The sequence below is a fragment of the Topomyia yanbarensis genome, chromosome 2 (genome assembly GCF_030247195.1).
Source record: "Topomyia yanbarensis strain Yona2022 chromosome 2, ASM3024719v1, whole genome shotgun sequence".
In the NCBI taxonomy this organism is placed as follows: domain Eukaryota; kingdom Metazoa; phylum Arthropoda; class Insecta; order Diptera; family Culicidae; genus Topomyia; species Topomyia yanbarensis.
Genome location: NC_080671.1, coordinates 384320468 through 384326467, shown reverse-complemented (window position 1 = coordinate 384326467; position 6000 = coordinate 384320468).

Here is a 6000-nt window from a genome sequence, read left to right as displayed (position 1 = left end):
TGAGTACAACATATATGTGTTTTTTTTTTTATTTCTCTTCATGCATTCATACATTTATTTTTCTTCATGCAGTAAAATTTAATGTGAATTTACTGTATCAGTTTTCTGCTGAACCTTAAAATTGATTGTTATATGAAATTTTATTGCAAATCTACTGCAAGAACTCAAACAAAGTTGAAACAGTAATAACTATAATATTTATTGTTTTATGATTGTTTGTAGGGTAAATGCTATTGTAAAATTATATTCGGGTATCCTCAGCTACTCATTGCAACAAAGACACTACGCTATTATCACTGATAACTGACATAAAAATCATGATTTCAGTGTGTGTAAGAAAAATATCTTTCGTTTCAAAACTTGACATTACCCGGTGCTACACAAAGTTTACTCAAATTTGTGTACAAACGGTTTCTGTTGCAATCACTATCAAAGAATAAGTGTGTACTACCGTTTGAGTATCCGCCGAACTATGGATGTAGGAACTATAGTGTATGTATACAAAACAATAAAAAAAAGAATATAATGATGTGTAGTCGAATGTTTGTTAAGCATATTAGGCAAGAAGTGAAAAATAATTGTATAATCGACAACGTTAGTGATTTGGAAGATTGGAGCATTTGTCAGGTTAAAAAAATTGTGTTTATATTGAATTTAATGCAAGCAAACTATGAAAATGTGAGTACAATTATTTGAACATCTCAAAATTAGTCCATTGAAACAGCTATTTACAATTTGAGTTTTTCTGAAGTTGACCTAGCGGCTGGATATTATGTGGCCATAAAATGACCGAAACAGTTATCTTCGGTCAAAGGTAAATTTTATTCTGTTTTTGCATGAAAAAATAGTGTGGTTCTAACCCCAACTGCTTTTAAAAATGTATGAACTGAGTTAGTATGTTTCACTGTGATGGTTCCAAATCACTAACTTCAACGATATTAAATTTTTCTTTGGTTTAAAAACGAGACAACTATTTTGTTTGTACGCGTTGTCCAAGCTACAAAAATAATTGCTACCCTGAAGGAGCATCATACTATCTGCTGTGGTTTCTACAAATATTTTTGGAAGCACAGATGGAAGTTCCTGGGACGACATTTATTGGAACAATCAAAAACATCGGTATTACTACTTTTGACGGTTTTGAAACAACTTTAGAGAAAATGCTAAAGCCAGACGTTTCACTTTTCGAATAAAAGATGATGTGAAATACGATAATGTGGAATACACACAATCCTAATCTGCTCATAAAAGCATGAATCCCATGTTGAAAAACAGCAAACCGAGAAAAACTCTGTTCAAGATTGTCCCATCCGTTGAGCCAAATGGATGGGACAACCATGTTTTGGTATTTTTTTTATGTTTTCTAAAGTGGTGATACAGAATACAATCCAACGGATAACTCATTTTCGACAAAAATCCACATGGGATTCTTATGCCTTTATGGGCAGTAATATCCACAGTTTATTTGAGTAGTGATACGCACCATGTTAGACTGCATTTTGATAGTTTTGGTATCTTTGGGAGAGCTAAACAAGAATTTAAAATTTCCTTTTTTTCTTTCATTTATTGAACATGTCCGGATATGCCAGGATCGCAGCTTTCAGTACCCCGTTTGGTATTCCATCCGGACCGGAAGCTTTCTTTGATTTCAGGCGCTTGTTTGCTCCTACTTCTTCGCCGTACAGTTTCGTTGGCCAGGTAGTTGGATCGTTTATCTTCAGCTTGCCCGGGCGCAGTTCGGCTGGCTTCGTCGAGCCCTTCAGTTTCGCCATCACGACTCGGTACGCGTCGCCCCAGGGATTGGCGTATACTTCTCGGCACAGCTCCTGGTGTCAATCTAACTTGCTAAGTCTAATGTCTCGTTTTAAAGCGGCCCTAGCATTCCGATACTGCCTTGCGCTCTTCTCTATCTAGCTCCGATATTTCTCTCTTAGCCCACCTTCTGGCTCTGAGACAAGCAGCGCTTACCGCACTATTGTTCCAGCAGTAAGCTGAACGCCGTCTATTGTGTGGTTCCAGTCGCAAGTCGTCACAAACTTTTTTTACGACTCTGCCCATAACTTGTATCACAAGACGGGAGGAATCCAGAAAAAAATCAGGAGGGGTCTGAATTTTCTATTTTAAAATGAAAATTTTTCATTTTTGCTGGTCAAATTATTTTTTGGAATGATTTCGAGTTTGAAACTAATATAAAATTTGAACTCATTTAAAATTTCTCAACAAATAAAACAATTTCGGAGGGGTCCGGGCCCCCAGGACCCTCCCCCTGGATCCACCAGTTATCACAGCCGTTCCCGATCTATCCACCACCCAATCACCGTTATCAAGGAAAACAGTTTCTGTCGTAGACTACCACAACAGTTGCTGTGCATTGTCATAGTGATTCAGATTTATCTGGGTTATCTCCATTACCGTGGGTCTGCAGTCGCCTTCTTGTAGGTAGGGCATTTAAAGCCACCAATCTGATGCTCGTGTCAATTCGAAGGAGTGCAAAGCAAGCACTTCGGCCTCTGCGTACATTCTCTCGCAAGATGGCCCGTCTCCCCGCATTTCCAGTACATCCCAGATCTATCGAGGGCTTTTGCAAGTCCCTGCGAAATGTCCAAAACCTGAACACTTGAAACATTTTCCGCTTGTTTATTCACTCGTGGGGCGGTTCTAAACGGGCATCTCGAATCGTAACTTAGCCTATCACCATCTCCGGGTTTAATGTTTTAAATTCTGCCTTTTCACCTGTTGATTTGGTAATAGTCTCCTGCAAGATCAAGCTGCTAGTCCTTCTTCAACTCGAAGAGCATGTCGCCTTTTTGGGTTTTCCTCCACATCCCTCACATCTAGGTCCTCTCTGACCTTCTTGAGCAGCGCTGCATACGTCATGGCATTATTGGCCCTGACGAGCACGGCTTCTCTTATTGTCGCCTTCTGACGAGCTAGGTTTTCCTTTCCTCTTCTGCTGCCCTTCTGCTTTTGCTGTTTCTCCTTCCGACCTACAACGATACTCCCTGTTGGGTCCTTTCCTTCGGCAACAACAGTGTCTTCGGGCGCGTGCCCTTCTTCCCCACGGAACTACGGCAAGGTACTACTTCGTGGGGGGATCGTTGTGCTTTCCTCGCACCTCTTTCTTCTGCTCTATAACGGATCCTCACTTGGTTCATGGAGTGGCTCGACCTATGAACTTTGATTTAACTCTCGACTCTTCTCTCGCTTTTTGTCTCCCTCTATTACGTTGCCGTTTAGCTCTCGTCCCCGTGAGCCGTTTAGGTGTAGGTGCTGATTTATTGAGCCATGTTTCCGTGAATCATTCAGTTCCCGGCCTTATCACGATCTACTTGGATAGTCGCCAACGGTGAACTCACCCTACTTCGACCGATAGTTCCCCGACGGAGGAATTTCCCCCGACACCGATATCCGCTTCCTTGAGACATTTAGCTCCCAGCTTTATCGAGATTGACTTGGATATTACTCTACTCCGACTGAGAGTTCCCTGGCAATGGAATTTCTCTCGGTACTGGTGTATGTTTTGTGAGCCAATTAGCTCCCCTTTTCATCAAGATTCTGTCGGGTAGTCCGCGCCTGCGAATCTACCCTACCGTGCATTCTCAGGCGGTAAATTGCTCTCGGTATCGATGTACGTTTCTGTGAGCCATTTAGCTCCTCGCTCTGTCTACTCGGTCTAATCTCCAGCGGTGGATCTAGCCTACTCGCGAGCTACCCGGTAGGGTGTCGAGGTCGGTCCGGCGATTCCTTCCTTACACAGGGTGTAGAACAGCACACGCCTGTCAGCCCAATGTCGCCGTCCGATTCGTGATCCGTGTCCTGTCAGTTGTCGTTTACCATGGCTAGCATGCCATAATGAGGATGTTACTGGCGTCGATCCTGATGTGTCGGTTGGTACTCCGGTTGGGCTAGAGTGCTTTCATTGCTAAGATCTTAGATTATTGGAATCTTAATATCTTAGCAGAATCGGCACAGACTCGCTTCGTCGAAAATGCTTTCGGAGTTATGGCTTTTTAGAGGTTTAGCAGAGTCCAATCCAAACCCCACCATATCCTAGCAAAACTTCGCAACTCGTAGTAAGGCTGGAGGTCTCGTTAAGCCCCTAGACTCCTGTCCTTCCTGCCCAATATTTTATTCAACATATATATATATTTTCGATCCATCAGTCAAATCAATCAACAAGATGTTCTTTCACGAAATGTATGCTACCTGTAGATTCGTTTGCGTCTGGATGACGATTTGTTCATTAATTTTGATTTATAATTGATCAAAGGTATCCTAAGTTGCTAACGTGCCATTTGAGCCAATATATTCTGATTCCTGATCATAACAAAAATATATTTCCAGTTATTTTGCAGTAAAAAAGTGCAAAAAACTGGAAACTGTTTCTACTAACTCGAATGATCAAAATACTAGACGCAGTGGCTGGTCTTCTACGAAAAGCTTGGTCTATACTGTAACCGTAGCTTGAATCAGTTGAAAATCTATTAATTTTGTCGAAAATATATGAACCATTTTCATACAATTTTGTTTTCTTCCATTGACAGAACTTCAACAAATGCCTATAGATCAGTTAATAGTTTCACCTATCCAGAACACGCACGCTATAGGTGGAGCAGAATCGTCGACATTGCAGGCATTCAATATTGATCCAAACGTCATGACCATTATTCCCAACCAATCCATATCTGTATCAAATCCTCTCATTGAGAGATTTTTAGCTAGAGGAATAACGGATCAGGATATTTCATTACAACAACCGTCCACATCACAGCATGTAAATGACACAGATTATTCGATTACTGAACAGGAGGACAACGTCAACCAAGTATCGGATATGGACTCAGACGGTCCTACGATTGAAGAAAACCAATCTTATAACCTGACAAGAAAGCGACCAGAATTCGTAGAAGTACTAAAAAGCACAAAAAAGCATGCTGCTTCTGAAATGAAATTTCGTTGCTTTGAAATTAATTGGAACAAACTGAGCGATAATATTTTGAATAAGCTTAACACTTTGCAAGAATTTAAAATTAATAACCCTAATGCCCAGATTCCAGCTGCACTTCGCATGACTAAAGGTGATACCAGCAGTTTAATCAACAATATCGTTGATCAGTTAAGGGCGATTGATACCGATATAAAGGCAAGTGTAATGGAAACAGTCGCTAAACAGTTGCTTTCCAAATATTCATGCCTCGAGATGGTCGATGATGATGGATATAAGAACGGAACGGACCACGTTGTTATTAAGCACAAAATGATCAGCCACAACGCGTATTTGAATCGCTTTCGACCATTCCAGGAGAACATTCCTCCCTCCAATAAAGGACGAAACGTACGAGCTGGTACATTGAAGAGCTATTGGAAATGTTCGAAGAAGGAATGCGCGAAAGATGTACTGTCTAAGCTCCGTCGAGATGAACCGGAATTGTTAACAGACGAATTTCTTGCATCGTCGCAAAGTTTTGTTAGATATCAACTAACTGAAACTAAGGATATCAAGAAGCTACTGTCGGAATACCCTGTTCTACGACGGCGAGGTTTATTGAATTACCACTTTGCGCAAGCCACAGGGGTTTGTGTTGATGATTTGCGCAAATATTATGATATGAAGCGACCAAAGATAATCAATTACTCTATTACTGCTGGTCGAAAATTTGTGAAACTCGACAACGAATGCAGTGATATGGAAGTACTTGGGTTTTTGGCTTGCCTTGTAGGAGAGAACATCAACGATCTAATTGTCAAAAAGGAGGTATGTATGATCTGACCATATACACTTTCAAGCATATACATAAATACGCACATATTGATACAATTGCAGATTGGAACACACCTCGACGAGATTCAATTGGATTCAGCCGGACCCCTACTGGTATCTGTGGGTAAGGTTCAATTACTAGATGCATATATGTGATGACTTCATTTATTCATTTTGTCTTTTGAACACCCTGTCCCCGACACATTATTTTGCTTTATATGTACATTTGCATATAATGA